Here is a 13687-nt window from a genome sequence, read left to right as displayed (position 1 = left end):
AAGATAAACTCCCTTGCGTCTCTTAGTATGTAGATGCTTAACATTTGTATAATCAATAATAAAAAACATGAAAAGATGATAACTTCATTGTAAGAATTTAAATTTTCTAATCTGAGGTTAGTAAACACATTTACTAACTATAACATTTTGATTTTTAAGTTTTATTTGTGTATTAATCCTAGAAGTGAAGGTTATCACTTTAAAAACATAACAAATTGTTTAGATTTACAACAGCGACATCTCAAGTCAATTTCCTAATATGTAAATATTGGGGTTGAGCAGGTTATCAACTGTAAAGTAGATCCTGTAGATGAAGCCACAACCTGAGAGTTGAACAAAGCATACAAGATTTTATGACGATATGTCACTCGAACGGTTAGCTCAGTTGGCAGAGCACTGGCACGAAAAGCCAGGGGTCGTGGGTTCGAGTCCCGCATCGTTCATAAAAAAAATGTTTTCAAATTTTATTTGTGTAACTATAACATATTTGTAAGGGCAGGAGTCTTCACTTGCATAAAGTATCGTAGTCGACACAATAATTTTGAGAGAAGAGATGTTAAAAATACTAAAGTATAGATGAGATGTTATATAAATAAAATTATTTAATATTAAAGTATATAAAATTGTATAAAAAATGTTTTATTTTCTAAATATATATATATATATATTTTCAGTGTCTATCTTTCAGTACCACCAAATTATGGCACATACCTTTCAAATAACTTATAAAGACAAAAAATATTAGATCAATATATCAGATATATTTATGTCATATTGCGAAGGCAATAAAATTGTTAAATAATAATACTTAAATATCAAAATTAATAAAAAAAATTAAAAGTTTTCAATCACAAGTCTTATTCAACATTTAATCATATCATCTCTCAACCATTATTCATTTAATCTATGCCCTAATAATATTATAGATAGAGATATTAAAACAGATTTATCAATCTTAATGATCAAGAACATTCAACAATCTACGAATTGATTTTGACCGTTGTTCACAGCATTTGTCGCGACCCACTTAGCACTGTCTAAATGCTTTAAAACTTTGCAGTTCGCAGCTTAAAGATTTTGACATTTGAACTTCAACCGTTGCAAATTCTCTAAAAACTGTTAATTGAATGTAGATGCTCTTGCTGTCACATAAATTCCATCCACAGCAATAGTTTTAATGGCTCTGCTGACTGTACACCGGTGCGCCGCAATTGTTTCACACAATTAAAAGATATTTATGCAGTTCTGTTTTTATGAACCAATAATTGAAACCAAAATGTAATCAGCGTTTTTATTATGTGACTAGAATTTGTCATCAAAATTACTGAGATTATGATTAGTGAGAATAAGATTTATTTGTATTAAATATTATACATTTACATGTTTATCGAAGTTTCATCATTTATTTATTTATTTATTGGATCACCAACATATGAAATATTATTAATTTTATTAAGGTTTAATAATTACATTGCATTAAATTATAAAATTTAATTTTTCCTACAATTAAAGGTAATCACAGCATGCTAGCATGCCAGCATCATAATTCCATTATAGAATTTAATTATTGCTGCAAGTTTATTCTTAATTGGAAACTTCGCAGGAATATCTCATTTTTAACAAAATTCAGACTGACCAATATAGCTATTCAAGATGTATGCAATATATATAAGTGAAATTTTGTAAAACTGGTTTAGCAGTTATTGGTTGAGTTGAGCAATACAAACAAACATTAATTATGTAGATTCTGTTGTAGCTGAATATTTGTGCCATGCCAAGAGTAGACTCTTTCGGCGCCTATTTCTACCGTGAAGCAGTAATGTGTAAGAATTATTGTGTTTCGGTCTGAAGGGCGCCGTAGCTCGTGAGTTTTTTTTTAATGGAATAGCAAGACAAACGAGGGTACGGGTCACCTGGTGTTAAGTGATCACCGCCGCCCACATTCTCTTGCAACACCAGAGGGATCACAAGAGCGTTGCCGGCCTTTAAGGAAGGTGTACGTGCTTTTTTTGAAGGCACCCTTGTCGTATCGTCCCGGAAACACCGCACAAGGAAGCTCATTCCACAGCTTTGTAGTACGTGGATGAAAGCTCCTTGAAATTAACTGGGCAAATGAGCCTTAACATCTTATGGATTTTTTAAGAATGCAGAGCGGCAATGCATTTTTATTGGCAGGGCGTATCAATTACCATCAGCTGAACGGCCTGCTCGTCTCTTCCCTTATTATCATATAAAAATGAGTTTGTTTTATTTTTATTTAAATAATGTTGTATTTGTAATGTAAAATTCGTCAAAAGATGTCAGCGTGCCTCTTTCATTTCAAAAAGCCCTTATTCGCCTCTTACTGTGGTCCTGGCCCTTGGGTCTGGGACTCCCCTATTCTTTTTCCTCCCTGAGAAAGCAGACGGAAATACTTAACAAATTAAGTAGTGTGTGTGGAAAAATATTATGCATGTAAGTCATAAAACTACAGTAGGTAATAAAGTTGAAGTCAGAAACAACACAATCATATCTTTAATAGACTTAGTAAAGGACAAAGATAATCTTTTCACTGTCGCTGTCGTTAAAATCTCCCATAGCGACAATAGTGTCGGAGAAGAATATAATGATAACGTGCTTAATAAAATTCTAGAGAGAAATTATTTTTTTTAAGAATTTTGCAAAGTAAATAATATGTGAATTTTTAATGAAATTTTGGAACATCCACAATCCACGTTGTACTTGGATAATATCTGGCAACGGGGAAAGGTGCCAGTTTGATAATATAGTAGCAGAAGGAAGATACAAAAAAAAATATAACAAAAAATTGCATCGCATGTCCTCGAGTTGACTCAAATATAGACAATAATATAATTTTGAATTGGCAAAATTTATTATCCAAATCTTAATATATTCAGATATAAATGAGAAACAAACATCAAGTAGCCATATTATCTGAACAATTTAAACCATATTCAACGTCTCTAGATCAAACGTAAACAATAGCTAGCGAATGGCTTCTTTAAGACATCGCTGTAAAAGTGAAACCGCATAATATATTCTCATAATAAATGATTTATCTTTGCGAAATTTTGTGTATAATGTGAGTGTTTTTTTTTGCAGAATAATTTTAAGCATTGGAAGAACTTGAGAGGAAAGCCACTGCCAGTTTGTGGAATCAATTACCATTTGCAGTTTTTCCGAACTGATACGACTTAGGGATCTTTAGGCTAAGAGCATATTTCCAACTCAAGTACGGACAACAGTTCTTGATGATCTCTTGCCCCTGGAGTGGCAGAGTTACATGTTGGCCTCATCACGTGAGGCGTTGCGATCTTGCTCGTTGCACCTCTCTTACAAAAACCATAATAAAAAATTAAAAAAGTAGAGACTTCCGAAGACTGCAAAAATTGATAAAACGCTTGCGTCATATTGCAATGCCGCAACGAAACTAAGCACATTGGAAATTGATTTCAGATAGTTAGAAATTCTGACACATATCGCACCGTTACTGTAAGCCGTTAAGGTGTTCCATTGATCGTCATATTCGACAACGACAATTACTTGACCATAACGACATTACTGTAGTAGGTGACTCAAATATTCGGAGAGCATATAAAAGGTTCGGACGAGCATCGTTAATTTAGCCTAAGAATGGAAGAGTTCCGTCACTTTGTCATGGATCCCATATTCAGAACCAAATCATCTCATTTTAACAACTCTCATAAAATCACTCTTGAAGTATATCCTTCCCAATAAAAAAATCATCGAAATCGGATGGCGTGATATTGAGTTATTAGTACATTTATCCCCCACATACTTAGTGCAAATTTGAGACCTATGTGGCTTTCTCTCTGATACCATTGTCATCAAAATCAGTTCGCCCAGTCGAAAGCTCTGAGTTAACAAATATAAAAAAAGCTGTCGAATTAATTACCTCCTCCTTTTTTGAAGTCGGTTAAAAAGACGCAACTTTTAGTGTAATACCTACGATTTTTGTCACACTTGACATTGGTTATAATATAATTAACTTGTAATTTATTGAATTCATATGAACATACAAGCATGGATTTCACTTATATAGGTAAATGTACAGCAACATCTTATTTAATAATTCAACATACCGTCCAAGTTCTTTTAAATATTTTATTAAGAAGAAATAGTTCCACAAGTCTGTAGAAGAAGATCAACAGACTTGATATAAAACATTTCCATAATATGGATATTTTATGATGACTCTTAATAAGTTTAAATGTAATTTTAACAGTAAGAAATATGATTTATACAGCAAAAAAACACGTAACAGTAACAGTTAAATTAGCTAACAAAATATGTTATTATTCTTAAACTAAAAAGGTATATAGGTACAACCTAATTAGCTGGAAAGACATAGCTTTTGAAGGATGAATTTATATACATTGAAATCAAACTGTTAACAGCAATAGGCTAGGCACAGTCCACATTTCATATCTATACAACAAGTTGCTTACATGAACAGGCTTAAATGTCGGTAATTGTTCTAAATATTACTAAATCATGCAAGACCTAGTTTATATTGCTGCTATAAAATATAGACTTTTATATAAAGCCGAGATTAAAAATATGCGTAGATTAAACAAAATATGTGCGCCTATCGTATCCAAGCCTTTATCCCATTCATCAACGTCTAAAATGAATTTGTGCCATTTTATCATGAATAATAACGACTTTGTGTGATACGCACGTCCCATTTTAATTATTTGTTTAAACAATGTCAAAGTGAATAAATATTTATATAAGCGAACGTTGTTTTATGGTTAACGAATTGTTAACTAATAACAAAATCAAACATGACTTTCTATCATCAAATCAAATCAAAATTGCTAAGTTTAGGTAAAAAAAACAACCATGAATTATTTCAAAAGTTATACATTTACTGCCACTAGAAAAGGATGAGCTTTGAGGAGAATAAGTAGCTCAAAGCCATTGCTAATCTTTCAAATCAATACTTAGAATATATACCGGTATATGACTTCGTGAGACACATCTTCATAAAGGTAATGAATAAGTCCTCTGGTCACTCACTCTGCGTAACCTACTCAATTACATCCCAGCCAAACTCTCTAAAAAAAAGCGATTGTATGCAATTGTATGAAACGCGCAGTCATTGATAGATTGACAAATGACGGCTATATACAAATATCAGCTTCTAAAAAACGAAGATAGCTGAAATCCACTACGTTTTAAGCAACTGTTTGCTTTCAAACTTAACCGGATTATACTTCGTCGCCATATTGTAATTACTATTTCAAACTTATGTCAAATTACTGCACGTTTCATACTTAACTAAATTTCAATTTTTACTAAGACAGTCTCGCCTCTTATTACGTAGTATTTACATCCTCTTTGTTCAATTCGTTAAATTTAAGATTTATGTGCACGAGTGTTGTCATCCAAGTGCACTGTTATGTTCCACATCAGTTGTACCTACCCGGAGTCAAAGCCCAGGGCATTTGAAATATTCATTTACCTCATCAGTTCTATTTCCTAGGGTTATAATGGGAAATAGAGTCATGTTAGTCGAGAAAGTATTCCTAACTTCTAGTGTTATTATCCTAATCAACGTATAATTTATTGCCTTATGTTAAGTTATAAATAATTTTATACGTTTGGGTTACCTGGAAGAGATCGCTGAATAGCGATGAGGTCGACTAATTGTGCTACCATAACTATTATTTCGTTTATACCAATTGTAACTTTAAATTCATTCCTTCAATATTGTTCACAAATTCAACCATCTATCTTAGAATAAATATGATTTGTCTCCGCAGTATACTTTCGACTAATTTTCCGACATTTACTCATTTACTATTTATGTTTTGGACACGTGGAGCGAATGAGTGAAGAAAGAATGACGCATCAAAAATATAAGCAAGTGTGTGTGGGCAAGTCGGTCGCGGGAGACCTTGTAGAACATTCGTCGACCAAATTGGGGACGTTTTGAGAAAAGGAAAGTTCCGAAGCACCCGTAACCGGCGAGCATGTATGAAAAAAATGTAGAGGAAGCGCGTGAGGTTTGTAAGGACAGAAGCAAGTGGCATTCTATTTTATATATTATATTCTAAAATATGTTGCTTCATCCAACGTACACCGCCAGCTGACGACACGCAAGTGAAGCGATAAAATTGAACGAAAAATTGTGTGCAGAAATTCTATAAAATCTCATCCAGTAAACGCGTGTTTCTGAGTAATTTTTACAAATTTTTGAAATAAATGTTTATCACATAGCATCTCCATTACATGCGCTAGGTTTCTATTGCAATGTTTTCTTTATTTTTACAATTTATGAGTACATTATGAATGACCAAAGGTTAGGTGAAATTAGAAAATTAGGTGCAAAAAAGCAGATATTTGGAGAGTTATACTTAATTTGTTTATAAAATTTGTATTTTCTGCTTCGATAGGAATCTAGACAGATTGCACAAGATACTCGTACCTATCAGTATTTTTTTTTCTACGAAAGATGCGTTAAAACGCCATAATGACGTTTGTATAAAAATACGACAGGTTGCCGCTCTTACATCTAATGTCTCAATATGTCCAGCGTTCCTCCTCCTCCCAATAACCGAAATTTGGATTCAATCATGGATCCTGAGCGGCACATCATTGTGTAGGAGGGGCGTATCACCATACCATGAGGAACTGAACACGTGTTCGTATAGTCACTTTTCCTAATAAAAATGTTTTTCCTTGAGGTCCTCTATTTTACCTGCTATTACTATTGGTAGTATTTCATAAATATATGTTTTCATACCTCATTGAATATAAAATATTTTTATTCAATATTGGATTTAAAATCACTTATTTAATAAGTGATTTTTAATGAAATCTGCCATCCGTTCGAAATAATGTGTCTCAGACCTGAGAAGAACGGGCGCAAGAACTCAGCAGGCTTTTTTTTATAAAAATGTGGTTACGATGTAATATTGTAGAATTTACTTTTATACTTAAATAGCCTGATGGTGTTTGCTCCATTCCCAGTCTATGGTATCATTCAGAAAATCATTTATTAACCTTTACCATACAAACGTTTTTAATAATTCTTTTAAATTTCGTAACACATTTGTTTTGTACGTTTTCTGGGATTATGCTGTAAAAGCATATACTTCGCCTTATAAAAGACTGACTAACTCGACTTAACCGAGTAGTTGGCATAACAAGTTTATGTTTTTTCCTCGTGTCAACATTATGATTATTGCAGTTTCTAGCATATTCCTCAATGTGCTTATAAACTTACAGAATATTATCAAGAATATATTGAGAAGCAACAGTCATAATGTTTATTCCTTTAAAAAAATCTCCTAATGATTATTTAGGACCTAGGTTATAAAAAGCGCGAATACCCCATAACAATCTACCATAGGATATAATACTATGAAAATAACTAAAGTAAACTAATTGCGCTGTATTTATGTAACTTAACTGTCTAATTTTTTTAACCGCATATGCTTCAGAACGAAGCATATTCGCCAATCCTTCAATATGGTGGCCCCATTGCAATTTGGAATAAAGAGTAATGCCAAGAAACTTTCAATATTCGATATCACATCTTATTTTCAATAAAAATTTTACCAAAAATGTACATTATTGGCGCGGTTAATTTAATATTTTTATTTTTATGACTATTTAACAACATTGCAGTACAGTATATTTTAAACGTGGCAGTGGTAACAGTTTACATATTATCATATTTAGCTATTGTGGTAGCTTAACAAATTCTCTAGTGGACAAAGGACAGTATCGTGTAGTATACTCATTGGTCGAGCCAACTTTGTCAGAAATTGAGTATGCAAACACTCTACCGACTAGCTGACACTATCGGATATTCAAATTTCAAAGCATAAAAGAATGTAGGGCTTAGCTACAGCAAAATATTCAAAACTATCAGTCTTAAGTAAGAATAAAATATGCAACGTGCGGAAATCTGTCAATGTTATAAGAAAAACTTAAGTATTTGTGGGCGCTTTGCTGCAACTGCTGTGGGTCTACTGTGCACTACGTGTTTAACAACAACTTGTGCTAATAAAATTTTGTTTTCAGTTTTATTTGTGTAATTAAATCCCAGAAGTGAGGGTGAAATCATATTAGGGTGAGGCACTTTAAAAACATAACAAATTGATTATCACAGATATTTTTTGCATGTATGCCTAAAATTCACCTGTGACCGTGAAGTGAATTGAAGCGACCACTGCCTGCAAACTGTCTGCATTGTGATTGGCAGGTCGTCTCACCTACCATAAAGTTTTTAAGCTGTGGGGCGAATGCAATTGGCTGAATGTGGAAGGTGGATACATTTTAACGTGAATATCCTTGATACTCGCACAAATTTTCAACAGGTATATTTCAGGTATATTTTTAATATTTTAATAAGCTTGCATTTACACATAGGTTTGTGTTTTTCTTGTTTTTTTTTTGTTGCTTTGGGGATATGATTATAAATTGCTTCAAAAAATAAGTTTAATAATGATCAACATATTACTATTCATCTTTTAATATTGAATACTTTTAATATTACAGAATGCCTGAAGTTTTGACAACACGTAAATGAGAAACAAATGTCAAACAGACATACCTGAGCAATATTATGCCGTATTCGACGTCTCTAGATCAAAAGTGGAGCATAAACAATAGCTTAGAGGATGGCTTGCTTAAGACATCGTAATAAAAACAGAGAATACTGTATTTTCAACTTTTCTCATAATGTATGAAAATATCTAGAGGCGTGTTTACGTTTGTTCAATGTTACGTTTGATCATGATATGTGTCTAATCTTTTCAAGCGTTCATGCTGCAGAAGTAAGTCAATCAATATAGAAACCCTTTTGTCATCAACAGCAATGCCAAGAAATATAGCTGCTTCAAGTGGTTTTATCTTTTATCTCTCTATTTAACAAAACATTGGCATTTAGGTGTTTGACATTTGGCGTGGTAAATTTTACATATTTAGTTTACCTGCTTTTTAACAATAGGTTAGTTAGAAACTCGGCAACGCCAGATCCGATTAACCAAAACAGGTTATTGGCAAATAAGTTATATAATATAAAAAAGAGATCATACTCACAATCCAAAACGGTTTCTAAGATATTTTAGAATTTATGTTAACTATCAATTCAAATCAATTGTTATGAATTGAAATTATATTACGAATGGTCAATATTTCGAACACATTTTATGATAATGATTGACATTGAATGTGATCAAACAATTCCGAAACCAAACAGTTATTTTAAGCTTTATGTGAATTTAGTTTTACTTTAACATAAACTGTCTATATTCTTGCTTGTTTGTTCGAAGTTAATTACTTAAATAGAGCTTGTATGTTTTCTTTGTACAGAAATTAAATCTGTACAGTTTTATGATAATTATAGATAACTTAGCATACTCTTCTACAAACTGCGACATCTATCTTTGTGCCGTGCAGCCCTTAGGCACTGAAAATGTACAAAGTACTATCTATGGGCCTAAATCTGAAAACCCAATCGCTGGCAGGATCAGCCTAGCTATCCAACGCGAAAATGCTGCCGTTATGAAGAAATTCTCGTACACTTCCTCGTACTGATAGTTTCTACTGACATTTCTTTAGGGACCGCATACGTAATTAAGTATTTGATATTAATTTAGCTGAATGTTAATCTCCACGTTCTCTTGAACAAACGGAAATGAAATAAAATTTGAAATGAAATGAAATTTGAAATGAAATGAAATTTGAAATGAAATGAAATTTCATTTGAAATAGAAAAAAAAATATTTGCAAGAGACATTGTACTTAAAATATTAACATAATTTTATTGATAATCCAATATGTTTCGTCAATTGACATGCAAAATATGGATGTCTAAAAATTACCAAAGTCAATGAGGTACAATTTGTTACGGTAGAAAGAAACGTGATTTTAATGAAGTGCATTGTTAGACATAATATTTTATACATATTCTTGCAATATTCCTTTTTAGTTTAACGCGTAGATACATAAAAAAATGAACAGAGCGGAATGTAACATATTTCACTAAGCCGTTATAACATTTACAGCTAAATCAATTTTTGTAGCTGAGACGTCTGAATATTTAAAGTATTTTCATTTCCTTGTGTTCACTTTCCTGTCAGCGAAGCATTACAGTAATTTAAGATAGCGTTGAGTGGGTCGCGACAAAAGCTGTGTGAAAGCTAACCGCTTCGTAAATTGTTGAATATTGTCGCGCTAAAAGCGATCACTGATATTTTGCTACAGTAATTTGGCTACAATTACCCATATAAATAATTAAGAACATGAAAGTTATAATTTCTACACCAAAGTATAACGGTGATTTTTTTAAGATTTGCTGATTAACTTTGTTGGATAGCCTTTTTAATAATACAGTAATGTTTGTTTAAATACTGAGGTAATTAGCAATTTATATTGTCACGTAGTTTAATATCAAATTAGAGACATTTATGATGAGCAACTAGAACATCTTCCCTTTATTTACCAACATTCTTTACAACTTATTTGAGTTAGTGTTAATGAATATTATTTTTGTATTAGGTACATGCATAGGTATATTTAGGTATTGAATGTCTTAATTGTTATGTTTAAATCAACACCAACTTTGAATGTTATTGGGTGTTTTTTATTAATTTGCTTTCTTAAACTTTAAAGTCAGCATTTTCTTCTTAAAAATTGTTTTTATGACAATATATCACCTTTTCAGAAAGAAATAAAAATAGAAAAGATTGATTAAATAGAAACCAATATTATATAATCACCAGAAAATTAAACAGTTTATTTAATAAATATTATCTCGAAATAATTAATGTTAATATTAACATATTGATTGAAGCTGGGAACTCTAAGCATCTATTGGCTGGAGGAACTTATGAGAAATGTTAATCAAGGACGCTTACAACCTAACGTGGTCTGGATAAGCTCGACATAATTCCAGGGCTGTACAGTTTAATTCAACAAAGCCCTAACTGTTACTTGAAAATACACACATACAGACATAAATATCAAATTTACTTGTGCAATATATGTACCTACCGCCATGGTCGGTGTACGGATGACTTTTTGGTATACCTAACATTATATACTCATCGATAGCTATTGGTCGAACCCGAAGCTCGTGAACGCTCGAATTCCGCAAGGCTGTGTGCTATTTTCTACACTGTTTCGTTTATGGACCCCATAGGGCCATGGACCTACAAGGGCCATGCAGGTCTCTCTCGAGAAATCGCATGTGGAGTATTGCTGTCACCTCTGGTCTGGCGCACCCCAGTATAAGCTCAAAGCATTTCGCCGTGTGCAACGCAGAACTGCTTAAATTGTTTGGAATCCAGTGCTCTGTGAATGGCTAGATCACTTGGCGTTGCGTAGAGACGTCGCTACAATGTGTGTCCTCTACGACACGGGTACCTGCAAAAAGCAAGCATGTACACGTTTTCAAAAGGCCAGCAATACTCCTGTCATTCGTCATCATAAAAAATGGCTCTGTCGTAAATCCTACTACTCCACAGCTGAATATCTAAGTGATCCGACAGCCTGGGACTAGACTATGATTATTTCATAGCAATAGTAATGACAGTACAATATTGTATAATGGATTAAAAAGAGCGCCAAGTATCCTACCTCTATGGGTAACTCGTATTTGTTGATGTGAATGCTCATTGGTTAGCAAAGCTATCGCAACAGATGAAAGCTTGTTAGAAAATACTTAGTGAAGCCTATTATATCGGAGTTGATAAGTAAGACTGCATACGGAAGTAGTAACAAAACATGAAGTGATAATTTTCTTATCTCAATTTTTTATGAAAATAAGGGACGAGATGAGCAGGACTTTCAGCTGATGATGATTGATAACGCCCTGCCCATTACAATGCAGTACCACTCAGGGTCATTTCAAAACCCAAAAATTTTGAGCGGCTCTACAATTGCGCACGTCACCTTGAGACATAAGTTATCAAGTCTCATTTGCCCAGTAATTTCACTAGCTACGGCGCCCTTCAGACCAAAACACAGTACCTAATGATTACACATTACTGTTTCACGGCAGAAATAGGCGCAGTTGTGGTACCCATCTGGCCGGCATCCGGTGCAAACGAGCCTCTCACTGGTAAAATTATATAGTCCTTATTGACATCTGTAGCTTCCTAAATAGTTTTTTATTTAAAGCTGAAACTTAAGTTACAATTGCAACTTTTATTATTGTGCTCTCGTAAATATTGATATTGTAAAAATCCGGGCCATTGGCAATATTGTAATCGCGTATTATAATAAAAACACTTTTACGAACCACTTGAATAGAATGTATAACTTTCAATTATTTAACTATAATCACAACTATATACAAGTTACACTAAATGACTTATAACAATAGAGCAGTCGGGTGACCAGCAGCCAACACGTCCGATATTTTCGACTGCCCCAACAAGAAGTGCCCAACAGTTACTCTACTACCAATTTTAATAATACGACACTACCAACATCATAATAAAGTGACATCACTAAGATTTTGCATGTGATTATATAATATTAAAATTACTAAAAATATACTAAATATCAGAACTAAATATAATAACCAAAACAATATAATAATATTAACAGGATACAAATTATTCTATTAATATTATCATAACTGAATGTTGGTACTAACTGGAATGTTAAATAACCATAACATTATATATAAGCTAAACTTATTGAAAATAGCCTTTACTAAGCTGTAGTAAATGTTTACTGTATGTCCTATGAGAGGTGTCAATAGATATCGCCCCGAGGGTTCATTGCCGGCGAGCATCATAAATGCAATAATCGGATTCCGGAAAGTGTCGGTCATACGTGGCCTGTACCGCAGGTGAACGTAGTCCAATAACGTTATCATGCAAGCTAGGTATAAACACTAAAATACTAAGACTTTTATCTTGAACATCTTAAACCCTACTATTCATATAAATATACAATTATGAACAATATAGACTGTTCAGAAGAATGGGCGCAAGAAACTCAGCTCAGAGTTGAACAAAGCATACAAGATTTTATAAACGATACGTCACTCGAAGGGTTAGCTTAGTTGGAAGAGCGCTCGCACGGAACGCGAGAGGTCGCGGGTTCGAGTACCGCATCGTTCATAACATTTTGTTTTCAGTTTTATATCTGTAATTATTTCCAGAAGTGGTTAAAAAGGTAATCACTTTAAAAACATTACAAATTGTTTAGATTAGCAAGAGTGACATCTCAAGTCAATTTCTTAATATGCAAATATTGGGGTAGGCAACTCTAAAGTAGATCCTGTAGATGAAGCCTGAGAGTTGAACAAAGCATACAAGATTTTATAAACGGTACGTCACTCGAACGGTTAGCTCAATTGGAAAGAGTGTTCGCACGGAACGCGAGAGTTCGCGGGTTTGAGTCCCGCATCGTTCCTAAAATTTTGTTTTCAGTTTTATTTATGTTAAATATGTGTTACAATGTGATACAATGAAACCTTAATATGCAGTTTCTTTTGATAGGTTTAACTTAAACGACAGTTAACAGTTTCAACGGGGTGATTGTGAGGTCAAATACTTGAATGTTAACTTAGACCTTTTCTGCTTTCGAGACTTATTTTTAATAATATGCATTTAAAGTAACAAGACAAAATAAAATCGGGTGTGTGTTGGCATTTGTTCGGGAAAAATTAAATTCCTCTTGGGGATTGCTG

General features: G+C 33.2%; 1 non-coding gene across 1 annotated transcript; it reads left to right on the top strand.

Annotated features, from left to right (window-relative positions):
• The first annotated feature begins 370 nt into the window (after positions 1-370).
• Positions 371-443, top strand: Trnaf-gaa (transfer RNA phenylalanine (anticodon GAA)). Its single transcript has one exon. It is a non-coding gene; the product is annotated as a tRNA-Phe (tRNA).
• The last annotated feature ends 13244 nt before the right edge of the window (positions 444-13687 follow it).

Source organism: Leptidea sinapis, chromosome 27 (genome assembly GCF_905404315.1).
Source record: "Leptidea sinapis chromosome 27, ilLepSina1.1, whole genome shotgun sequence".
NCBI lineage: Eukaryota > Metazoa > Arthropoda > Insecta > Lepidoptera > Pieridae > Leptidea > Leptidea sinapis.
The sequence above is the reverse complement of the archived record's forward strand: the minus strand, read 5'-3'. Positions and strand labels throughout refer to the sequence as shown.